The sequence below is a fragment of the Thermobia domestica genome, chromosome 10 (genome assembly GCF_964235325.1).
Source record: "Thermobia domestica chromosome 10, izTheDome1.hap1.1, whole genome shotgun sequence".
NCBI classification, from domain to species: Eukaryota; Metazoa; Arthropoda; class Insecta; order Zygentoma; family Lepismatidae; genus Thermobia; species Thermobia domestica.
The window spans coordinates 112,284,436-112,297,140 of NC_137463.1; the positions used below are offsets into that span (position 1 = coordinate 112,284,436).

The 12,705-nt window shown below is 35.2% G+C and overlaps 1 protein-coding gene across 3 annotated transcripts in view; it reads right to left on the reverse strand.

Annotated features, from left to right (window-relative positions):
- The window catches only part of LOC145662661 (uncharacterized), a 120,966-nt gene that overhangs the window by 26,808 nt on the left and 81,453 nt on the right, over positions 1-12,705 (reverse strand). The window contains exons 1-2 of one of the 3 annotated variants that reach the window (XR_014127077.1): positions 3,902-8,344; positions 840-1,036 (exon numbers count right to left, since the gene is read on the reverse strand). The exons of the other annotated variants lie outside the window; for them this stretch is intronic. The gene's annotated coding sequence lies outside the window, so the exon portion shown is untranslated. Of the gene's footprint in view, positions 1-839; positions 1,037-3,901; positions 8,345-12,705 lie in introns of those variants that run through there. 3 annotated transcript variants of the gene reach the window in all.

The window sequence follows — 12,705 nt, forward strand, 5'->3', positions numbered from 1 at the left end:
GCTAATATTTCTAGCTCTGAAGGAGCAAGCTTTAACAACTCTATATAACTGGTTTTTAAAGGAGCAAAATCTTTTCGCAATTTTAACTCACAAAAAAGAATGAATATTGCAGTAAACACACGAGTTGATTAAATGATTTTTAGTACGTACCAAATGGAATCTAATTAACAAACACGAAGAAATATAAATGAGCACTTCAAAATATACTAATACACCGAAAGTCATTCACTACTACGTCGTAACAATTTCTAGTTAAGTAGCCAAAAATACCTTTACTAATTTCTAGATTTAATTTCCAAATATTACTAATATCCACTGCATAGGAGAAAAAGAAAAGGTTTGAATTTAGAAAACATTTGCCTAATTAAATAGCCTCCCAAGACAGTGAATATAGGAAACTTAAACGTTACCAATACTCTTTCTATTCAACTCATTTTTGACGTTATCAAATGGAACAGAAGGAATTCACAACATTCCTCTACCTCACCTGTCCAAAGAACTAAAGATAACACGTTCAGTTGAACAGGTTTTTGAATCGGCCACTAGATGTCAGGTCAAACGGTGACATCGCAGTCAAGGCTTAGACTCAGCTCACCCTAGCGTTAAAAACGCGAATCACTTAATCAAAGCGAGCATTTACCGTCACATAGATTGATTACAAGATCTTTCCAAAAAACATTTACTTTTTTTTTTTTTGAACGAAAATTCACGCTACATAATAAAGTGCCTCCCGCATTTAAAATTTTTTATAAAGATTTTCCAGATAGTGAATTTGAGTTGCAATTTTGTAAAGTTCATATTTCCAATGTCACTCGATAAGAAAAGAATAGATCTCTTACTTGTTGTTTCCCAGGCCTGGATTAGTTACATACATACATATTCTTCTTAGTCGAGACATGGCACTGCACTCAATGACAGGATCTTTAAGGTTGATCTCTGGAATTGCTCCTTGCACCAGTTGGATGACAACATTGACAACAGGACTGACAACATGACAAGCGTCGTGGACAATACAGAACTCGATCACAATACATTCCTGCAGGATACAAACACAACGAACAGTATTCTTACAAAAATAAACATAATATAAATTTATACACTATTTACATAGGTTCTCTAACTAGACTTTGAATTTACTCCTTTAATTTTTAACCTTGATTTTCATTTACTGTATCATCTGAAGTTCGGGGAGGGTAATACTTTTTTATATACATTACATGTCTTTTTAGCTTTTTATTTGGATCTTCCACAGATTCTAACCATACTGTATTCTTTGTCGGATAATTTAAAATACGGAATGGGCCTGAATATTGCAATGCAAATTTTGGGTTAAACTTTTTATCCAAAGAAGCTTTCATAATCTTTTTAACGAGAACTAGTTCCCCTACTTGAAGAGTACAAGGAACTCTCTTTTTGTTATAAAGCTTTTCTTTTCGGAGCCACGCCTTTTCTATATTAGTCATGATCGTTTTGCTAATCTCTTCTTTATTTGTAGAGGACTCTACTATACCTAAGTCTAACAGCCAAATTACATCCATAGGGTTGAACATTTTACGCCCCAAGAAAACTTCAGAAGGTGTCTTCTTAGTTTCTGAATTTATACTGACATTCATGGTGTATTGAACTTGTCTTATGAAATCAACCCATTTTGTTTGGTTTTGATGAATGTAAGATCTTAATATTAGACGAATTACCTTATTCTGTCTTTCAACTAAGTTAGAGCTAGGAGAGTAGCTAGATGTAGTAACATTCTGAATACCCCTACTAAAAAGAAAGTTCTTAAAGGTCGTAGACATAAAATATGATCCTTGATCATGAACCAGCTTATTACATAACCCATAAAACATAAAGATCTTTTCTAATTTGTCACATATGAGACGTGAACTTAAGGTTCTCAAAGGTTCCATTACAACGAATCTACTAGCAGCATCTACAAGAACTAGGATATATTTAAATCCCTTACTGCTAGGCAAAGGCCCTAAGGTATCTAAGTAATAAGTGTGACATGGATAGATTATTTTCCTAGAATAATATTCTCCGTATTTAAGAGTGTTCCTATCATTCGATTTTTGACAGACAATACATTGGCGTATATAGTTCCTAATTTCATCGAACATATTTTTCCAAGTAAATTTAGATGCTATCTTAGCTATCGTGCGGGAAATCCCACTGTGACCACCCCCTACGACTTCATCATGATGATATTTTATAACTGTATTTACCATTGACTTTGGTACTACTGCTCTTTGACCACCATTTACTCTACCATTGGTTTTCTTTAACAAGATATTATTTTTAAGACTATAATTTCTTACATTTTCACCACTTTCTATTTTATCTATAATTTCTTTCAACTCCGTATCTTCGCGTTGATATTTATATAAAGGTTCATTTAATAAAGGCTCCTCCCACAAATTAAAATACGATACATGTACCTCTTTACCTTCAAACTCATCAATTTCTACAATTTCCTCAGATGGAGGAGTAAACTCCGTATATTGATAAATACGGCTTAAATAATCTGCAAGATGGTTACGGCGTGAGCGCAGATATACTACATCAAACTTATACTTACTGATACGCTCGATCAGATACCCATATTTGCGCTGACGCTTGTGGTTACGCAATATCCAAGTTAGGCTGGAATTATCTGAGAAAACAGTAAATTTTTTAAACAGATACATATCAAATTTCGAAAGTGCTAAACAAAGAGCACGAGCCTCCAATTCGAATATATTCTTTGACCATTCACTCTCTGGAATCGCCTTAGACCAAAAATATACGGGTCGAAGTTTACCTGTATCATCATACTGTGATAAAATTGCACTATAATTTTTACAACTACTATCACAGTGTATAACAAATGGCTCTCTAAAGTCCGGTATTTTCAGGACAACATGATCTACTATTGCCTCTTTAATTTTATTTAACAAATTATCTTCCTCCTTTCCCCACCGAAAAGGGACCTTTTCAGATTTCAACTTGTACAAAGGTGCTAAATATTCTGAATAACCTGGCAAAAATTTTAAATAATATGACACAAAACCTATCAACCTTGCTAATGCTCTCCTATTACGAGGCTTAGGTAGATTCTTTATAATTTCAACTCTATCTGGATCGATTTTCATATTTCCATCTTCAAACTCATATCCTAAATATTTTATTTTTCTTTTAAACAAAAAGGTTTTTCTAGGAGAGATTGTTATTCCCCATTCTTTTAATCGAGCAAACACCTTTTCTAAAATTTCCTTATGTGTTTCTACATCATTGGTGTGTATACAAATGTCGTCAACAAACAGATCTAAATGTTCACCACTTAAGTCTTTAAATATTTTATTTAAAACTCTAGTTAATGCAAATCCGGAATGACAGAAACCCATTGGCATAGTTTTGAAAGCTAAGAGTCTAGTTGGTGTAGCAAATACAGTGTATTTTTGAGATTCTTTTGCTAGTTTTAACTGAAAATAGCTAAGCTTTAGATCTAATTTTGAATAAATTTTATGACCTCCTATATTTGCTATAGACGCTTCAACATTGGGAGTTGGATACCCTGAAGCTACCACCTTCCTATTAATATTAGAATAATTGACTACGAGCCGCTTAGACTTGTCATTATTGACAACTAAAAAGCAAGGTGACACATACGGTGAGCTATCTACTTCTTCAACCACATTTCTAGCTATTAGATCATCTACAAATTTCTCGAGTTCATTCAATTTATGTTTGGCTAGCGGATATGGTTGAGTCACCGAAGGACTCTTATCTTCAAGCTGGATTTCTATTTCATAATCTTTAATTGTACCTAGTTTATCAGTGACTACATCCGGATATCTAGAAATAAGATCTTTAACATAGCTTGCAAGATCAGGTGAATACAAGTTTGTCAACACATCAACTGTACCTTTTTCTTCGTCCTCCTTGTGATCCGGTGAAGAATGATTTGGTTGGAAACTCCTTTCAGCTTGGCAAGATGTTGAGGGAACCCCCTGCTGTCCTACACCACTGGGACCAGCTTCAGCATACAAGGCAGCCGACGCTCTGGGATCAGCTCCTTTTCCTCCCACATCAGCATTCCCATAACTCACGACAGACTCTCTTCCCCGACGACAAACATTTCGAGATTCAGGATTGTGTCTCCCATTCAGACCACTGCCGGTTGAGCAAGGTGACAAGGGTCGTTCCTGGGCAACCCTGAAATTAGAAACTGGAGCACAGAAGTTGTTCTCACATGGTCTCTCGGAGTTAGAAGCTAACCTTACAGTAAGATTTTCTCGAGGAAAATGCACTAAGTTTTTAGCGTAGTCCACATAAACTTGGTGTTCGTATAAGAAAGGTGTACCGAGCAAAAGGTTAAGTTCAGTTTCCTCAACTACTGCAAACCAATCCACAAATTTCTTGCGTTTTATGAAAAATATAACTTGCACTAATTCCTTACTTGTTTTAGTTCCAGGTATACCCGAAATCGAAATGTTCACTGATTTAGTTTTTGGTCTACATTTTTCCTTAAGTTTATTTAAAAATGCTCTACCGATTAAATTTATAGACGAGCCACTATCGATCACACAAAAGACATTTTCGTGACAAACTGACACTACTATTTTTGCCACATTTTGTTGAGAAGTCAAGTTTTCAGTTGGCAAAGTTCCACAAGCATTATTTTCACACCTTTCTAATTGTTTAGAATTATAATTGCATGTAACTGAACGATGAGTAGGTTTCCCACATGTATTACACCCACCATATATCTTAGCATTAGAAAACGCAGGCTTTTTACTAAAGAATTTAGGTTGCGGTCGAGAAAAAGTATTACTTCCACAAGAAATACGCACTGGTTGGTTAGAGGAAACGGTACGAAAATCCTTGGTATATCTTAAGTTTGAATCGTATGACCTAGCAAAATCTAATAAAAGTTGCTTACTAGTTGGAATTTGCGTTAAAACGAGTACATTTCTTACTTCAGGCGTTACTAAATTGCACACGAGTGTACAAAATTCTTCCTCACACATGGGAATACACAAAATGTTCAAAACACAGATCTTTTCTTGAACGAAATCATAAAATGGTTCGGACGTTCTCATTATACGGTATAAATGTTCCTGGGTGAATTTCATACGTGCTATAGTAGACACAAATAACTGAAGCAACCTTTCAGATATATGGCGCCATTCTAAGGTTTCATTCAACAGTACTTGCATCTCCCTATACGCATCACCATTTAGTTTACCCAAAACCGAAACCAAAATCACTTCATTCGGTGCAATTCCACGTGATATCAAAAGTTCCACCTTCAGTAAGAACTGACAAAAAGCCAAACTATCACTTCCGTCTACGTACGGAATATCATGTAGTTGATTTTGCACAGATTTATACACAGTTTCTGATAGATACTTGTCAAACTTAAAACCGTACCCCAAAGGTTGGTTTAATTTAGGCTGTGAACTTATGGGTCCACATTGTAAAGGTCTACCCATCAAGTTACTTTGACTTTGTGCACTAATAGCTTCATTACCAATATTACTCCTATAAAATGTCTTAACATAAGTGGTTCGATCACTTTCGTCCGTAAAAGATTGAAAATTTTGCATATGGTTTTTACTGTACATCAAACTTGTGCTAGGTGGTTCTCTATATTGACTTACATTTTCATTAACTTTAACATATCCCAGAGGTTCCATGGTTACATTTTCACTATGTCTATGACAAGGGCCTTTATTTCCACTAACGTGAGCATTATTTGGGTTCTCTATACGCGAAATTACACTCTCACTCATAGTAACATCGCCTAAAATGTGGCCACTCCATACTAAATCGGTACCAAAAGACGTATTACTTTCTCTATCTGTATCACAAAAATTGCCAAATTGATCCATAAGGTATTAGAATTTTGAAGGTTAAATACTTCCAAAAGGGGTTTTTACTTTTAATAAATTTTGAGAGCAAAAATACACGCCTACTAATTTTCCTCTTACAAAGGCATTTATATTCTACATTCATGGAGCCTTCTCGGCCTACAGAGAACCGAGTTCTTTGGACAGGTGATTTAATATATTTTCTATGTAGCGAAATACACCGCATACATAGGGACCTCGGTTCGTTTCATTAAGACTCCATGAAATACATGCTAGTCAACTTTTATTCTTAACTTTTTTTTTTTTTTTTTTTTTAATGGAAATTTTCAACAACAACTATTAATATGAATATCTTTGTATATAACAAATAACGTAAAGCCAAACAACAAACAAATAATATAAATCGTTTAAAGCTAATATTTCTAGCTCTGAAGGAGCAAGCTTTAACAACTCTATATAACTGGTTTTTAAAGGAGCAAAATCTTTTCGCAATTTTAACTCACAAAAAAGAATGAATATTGCAGTAAACACACGAGTTGATTAAATGATTTTTAGTACGTACCAAATGGAATCTAATTAACAAACACGAAGAAATATAAATGAGCACTTCAAAATATACTAATACACCGAAAGTCATTCACTACTACGTCGTAACAATTTCTAGTTAAGTAGCCAAAAATACCTTTACTAATTTCTAGATTTAATTTCCAAATATTACTAATATCCACTGCATAGGAGAAAAAGAAAAGGTTTGAATTTAGAAAACATTTGCCTAATTAAATAGCCTCCCAAGACAGTGAATATAGGAAACTTAAACGTTACCAATACTCTTTCTATTCAACTCATTTTTGACGTTATCAAATGGAACAGAAGGAATTCACAACATTCCTCTACCTCACCTGTCCAAAGAACTAAAGATAACACGTTCAGTTGAACAGGTTTTTGAATCGGCCACTAGATGTCAGGTCAAACGGTGACATCGCAGTCAAGGCTTAGACTCAGCTCACCCTAGCGTTAAAAACGCGAATCACTTAATCAAAGCGAGCATTTACCGTCACATAGATTGATTACAAGATCTTTCCAAAAAACATTTACTTTTTTTTTTTGAACGAAAATTCACGCTACAACCTGTGCTAATAACATTAGGTTTGTCGTAGTATTTACAGTGATTGGATATTAAGAATTTTGGAATATTAAAATAAAACCAAAAAAACTATTGCAAGCGAACTGGAATCATAGTTTATCGAATTGCAGATATCGGGTAAATATTCAAAATGCATACACAAGTACATATAGTATTAAAACCTCATTAGAGAACACATTGCATATCTCGTATAAATAAAATGGGATATCTATTAATCGCATGCTGTTCGTAGAATTTTCTGACATAATGCTTATAATGGACATTCTCTACTAGTTTGAATTGCATCATCAAACATGGGGAATGTAATTTTGTGTGAACCACAATCTGTAGGACTACCGGATTTGAAATCTATTGAGAATTTGAGTCAGTATGAGCTTGACGTGTATTAGAGCTGTAAACAAATTTGTGGTTCACCAGAACTACTGCTTGAGTAGCTTGTGCATGTCAGTGGAATATCAGTGGTATGCATAATGACTGGTTGACAGTCCTCTCAATAGATGAAACTCTAGATCACATTTGTTGCATCGAAGAATGTTCTGACATAACGAGGTTCTCATTCCCTAAATGGCATAATTTTGATCGCCAGTCCAATCAGATTCCCGGTGCTCTTCTATCCATGGCAGAGCACGAATACCAAAGAATCGACATGGGGTCATCACGGAGGACATTTTCTGTGTTGTCAAGACTAAGCCACTGCACTAAAGAGGCAGAGAGATAGTATGCCAAGAGTTCTGTCTGTATCGGTCACAGTTCTAGCTCTGTGACTATTTGTAGACATGTACGTGAGCCGATAATCCCACTATGTGTTCGCACTAACTTCAAAGACATTCTAAACAGGGAATAACAAGTCACACCTACCTCTCGTTTGTTGTCTCACTTCCACGGATTATTTACAGTGTGCCGTACATTCGTAAAGTAATATATTATGTCCCCTGAATTAGGTTGTACAGTTTGCTGCAACAACTCAATACAGTCATCATACTGACAAAGTAAGTAAGCATTCTTCACTCTGAATGAGCTTCCCACAATGTATTGGTCTATCTTCGCTGTCAAACTCAATGCGAAACGTATACTACATGGTGCGATCATAACCTTTCTTCGCCAACATTTACACATGCATAGTAATTGGGCGTTTACACTTAGTCGATTTGCGTTCGATTCAGTTGAATTGACGCCACTTTCAACTTAATCGACCGTGTAAACAGGACTTCAACTTAATCGCTTGTTGATCGAAAGCAACTAATCGACTAGCAACTGAATTGAAAGACGTTCTATTTTCTGTGGTCGATTCTATTTTCTTCTGCTATAACACCGCAAATTGTACCAATTACTTTTTGCTTGTACATCTTTAAAATTGCCAGTCGATTTCGAATCGACCAGAGGAGAGCGAGTCGACAAGCAGCATTCAATTTCGGTTGAAACAATTGAACACATCCATCGATCTCATTCGGTCTAGGTGCTTCGATTTAGTCGCAAATGCAGCGAGTCGATTTAGCCGTGCGACTAAATCGACCAAGTGTAAACGCCCCATAACCGTGCGATATGCAAAAAAGCTTACGTTGTCTTCCCCATGCGCTCCCACTTCATACAAACACTTGGCACACGTAAACTGGCTATATGTCCAACCATTTGTTTATGACTGCTTGTGGTGCTTATATGTGCTATTAAAGTGAATACAGTATTACATGCATTCGTGATCATTTACGTTCGTGACCATTGTTACCTTCATAACATGGAATTTGGCTTTTACAATCTGCTAAGTACACGAGAGATACGTTTAGGTGTGTGATTAACTCAGCAGTTCGTTGACTGTATAATTATTTCAAAATCCTATGCGCCTTGAGGATATTAATATTTGAGCATTAATGTTTAAGTATTCTACAGCAATATATTGTCACGACTTAATTGTAACTTAAATTGTATTCTTTCAATTAAATCATTTAGAAGTGGATAGTCCTAGAGTTATAAAATAACCACTAAAGGCACTTTATAAAATAAACAGTGAAGGCACAATTGGAGCCGCAAACAGGTTTCCTTTCTAACTTCACTGGAAAAGCGAACTTACATGGCATTGGTATTGTTGATGATGTTTGTTTGGAGCAAGAAAATTTCAAATTCATGCGTGACTTACCGCTGTGTAGAAAATTTTAAAACAGAAAATGATACACAGTTTCACGCTTAAGTTACGGATATCTTTAGAAATCGTAAAATTATTTATCTACAAAAGCATTTTAGTGTATAAAATCAAGGCTATTGAACCTTGAAATTCAACGACCTTGTTCAATTGCTATAAAAGCTAAAGTTTGTATTTTCTTAATCATATGCGACGGGTGGTTTATAATTTTCTAGAAAACTTCCAAGGAATTGATAACTTATATGCTGGAGATTAGTGACAGTCATGGATGTAAGCATGGGCAAATCTTGGGGTTTTGACTGACCGAAATCCTTACTTTTATGGAACTTTAGTCTAATTTCTGAGGTAATTTTCAGATATTTTAATATAATTTGTCCTCGTATTGAATTTGGGTCCCTTGGAAAGCTTTGTACCTATTGAAATAAATTTCTGTGCACATCTCTGGTAACAGCAGTCTCATTAATCAGACAGAAAATGTAAGTAAGGCCACAAGTTGAATGTATGGTTGTAAAAAGGAAAATACCTTTGCACTGTTTTATCTTATTTTCCATTTTGCTTCAGTTGATCGAGAAGATAGAACCAAGAACTAGCACAAGGTTTTATTAAAGTGCAATATATAAGTAAAACATGTCTATGCATTAGTCATTCTGCATAAAACAATATGCACTAAAAGATGGATCAAACAGTGCCTTTGTGTCTTTGGTATATGCATTTTCAATCGATTGAAGGTCATCATTCTTTTATGCTTCAACGCATATGAGACGGGACCACTTACTACAACGAAATCCGACCACCACTCGAGTTTGTACTGGATGGAAGCACTCCAACATGGATCAAAGTCGTAACCAAACGTAGAGTTCCCTGAAGACTATATGGTTAGCATATATGACTTTGGAGCGGGAGACATGAAATAGATCCCTGGTAAGAGCTTATGTGGTTCTAATCCCACGTTAAGCATTGCCACATTCCACGGTGCATATCTCATATAGCAATGCCACTGACACGGACGCTAAACTCAAATCCAATCGTGCCCAAATGCTTTAGTAACTTAACCAGAAAGTTGAAGACACTCAAGTGTGATGAGTGCTTTAATGTATTACTATATCTTGCCATACGTTTTCAGTGTGATAATTCTTGTTTTTACTAAAGTAATTTGTTAATGGAGCCAAAAGTATATTTATAAATTGGTTTGATATCTGTTAACAACAATGATGTCAACATTCATTTCTTTCAAGTGAAAATTTAACCTTGTACCTAATGTATACTTTTCCAAAACATAATTGCGTGCCTGATCTTTTCTAAGTCACTTTCAAATTTTGAGTTTGACAACAACACACTCAAAGTCTTATAAGACAGTCATAAGAAAAAATAATATTGAGGACTTCCCAACATACCATGTAGCTCGCTGTTTTAAATATTCAAGTCTTATTCCATTACTTAATGCAATGTTAGTTTCAAAAGAAAATAGTACCTTGGCAAGTGCAAAAAGCTATTGAGTTAAAGAGGACACACATGTCTTTTTACCCAGAGAAAATTGTAAGAAAAGGAAGTTAGAATTTTAAGGAGTTTCTTCATTATCTATAACTGTCAAGTAGATCCATACGAGTTTGTTTCAGTAGCTGTGTGGTTAGCTCTTACTTTCTGTTTTGATTCAGAACTTTCGAACCCAGTTCGAATCTCACTGAGTGATTTATTAATTTATTTATTATTCTTAACAAATACTTTTGCTCTGTTCTTAGTTTGCAGTTTCTGATTTTATGATTCATTTCCTTCCTTCTTTTCTCAGAAGTCATGCTTTATACAGTTGCTAAGCGATTGCCGTTTCTATCCAACGATTTCCCGAATACAAACGAAATGAATAATATGATAACTATTTTGACTTTCTAGGAGTACACAGACACCATTAAATTGTTACTAAAACTGTTAAAACGTTACTCTTGTCAGTGTGCGTATTACGCGGGATCCCAGGTATTTCCCCTAACAAAAATGTATTCCCACTGAAGAAGAAAAGTTTCACCCCTAAAACGAATAACTTTATCTCTTCTAGAATTTGGTCTCAAACTTTACGAGCACAGTAACAGGGAACAACTTTTATTTTGTCAAAGATTTATTTCCATCTATTCAAGATGCAATGTTTATCAGTGAAAATTGTTCCATTGGTTTTCTTTAATATACACGGTGGTAGGTAACTGCACTGAAAAACTTTGGAGGTAGTTCCTTATACCAGACGAAAGAAAAAGTTCTAATAAACATTGGTCGAAAAAGTCTTCTTTCAGAGTTATGAACTGCCGAATATTCGAAATATCACGTTTCAAAACGCCCTGGTTTAGAAACTATAGAGCCTATCCCAAGCGTTTAAGGAATTACACAGAAACTGGTAAACGCTATATCTAAATATCCATGTTTCAGAATTCACCGTTACCAGCGAAACGAAAGCACCACTAGTACTTAAAGGAGTATCCCTATACTTCAACCTCCTTTTTACAGTTCCTTAATAATACCACGTTAGCTACTTTTAAATAATGTGTGTAGAATAATCATAACAATACATAGTACGAAAAAATACTAAAGTACTAAAGTACTTTTTTCTTACTGAAAACTAGTCTGGTACACTGAATTATTCGGATGGAAAACACAATCACACAAACAACCATAAAATCTAAATATATGTACGCAGTTTATTGAAATTGGTGTTGTAGCACACTGAGCTATTCAGATTAAAAACCAGAAAAGCAAAATTATAAATTCAATAATTTATTTGCAGTTTATATGATTTTTTCGGCAGTGACAAATATTTTCTGAAGGTAACTTTCGGAAAGTAGCAAATCAGTTATCAATAACAAATTTATTCATGGTGATTCATTCTAGACGTATGTCTTTTATTCTTTTGTGCACATATGCACATTCAAATTTTGTAGTAACTACCTCTTGTTAATGAGCTACAAGTGTTTCCCTTGGAGCGAAAGTTAATTCATATCTCAAAACCTCCGCTACCTTTCGACAAGCAGTCAGGTGCCAATAAAATGACAAGTGAGATGGTTAGCTTTAACCTTGAGAATTTTCCGGAATTACTAAAGCTTCCCACTGATGTAAGGAGCCGATATAGCTAATGGTTTCACGAAAACAGACAGGGTAAACAAATACGTACAACCATTTACAGAATTCCTGTACGTGCTTTTTCTTATTCGCACCTTCCTTCACCACCCCTTTGTCAGGATAGTGTTCTGGCCATTGACCTCCAAGATCAAATCATGAAAATCTATGCTTCTCTGTCTCCAGTAACAAATACAGAACATTTGTCTCTAATGCGAGAATGCGAAAGAGTTAAGAAAAATAACAAAAAGTATTCGCGTGGCCAAGATACGCAGGTAAATTTATCATTATCAACATAGAATAAACATTGCTTCAATGCGGTCAACTTCCAAGATAAACAGGTGGCTAACTTACAGAGTGATAAGTAACGAATGCCTTATAGGAAAATGCAGGCTCAAGACGAACCAGGCCAAGATAAGCAGGTGGCTAACTAAGAGAGGTAGCCAAGTTGACAGGTTTTACTGTATATCACTTTCGGTTTCAAT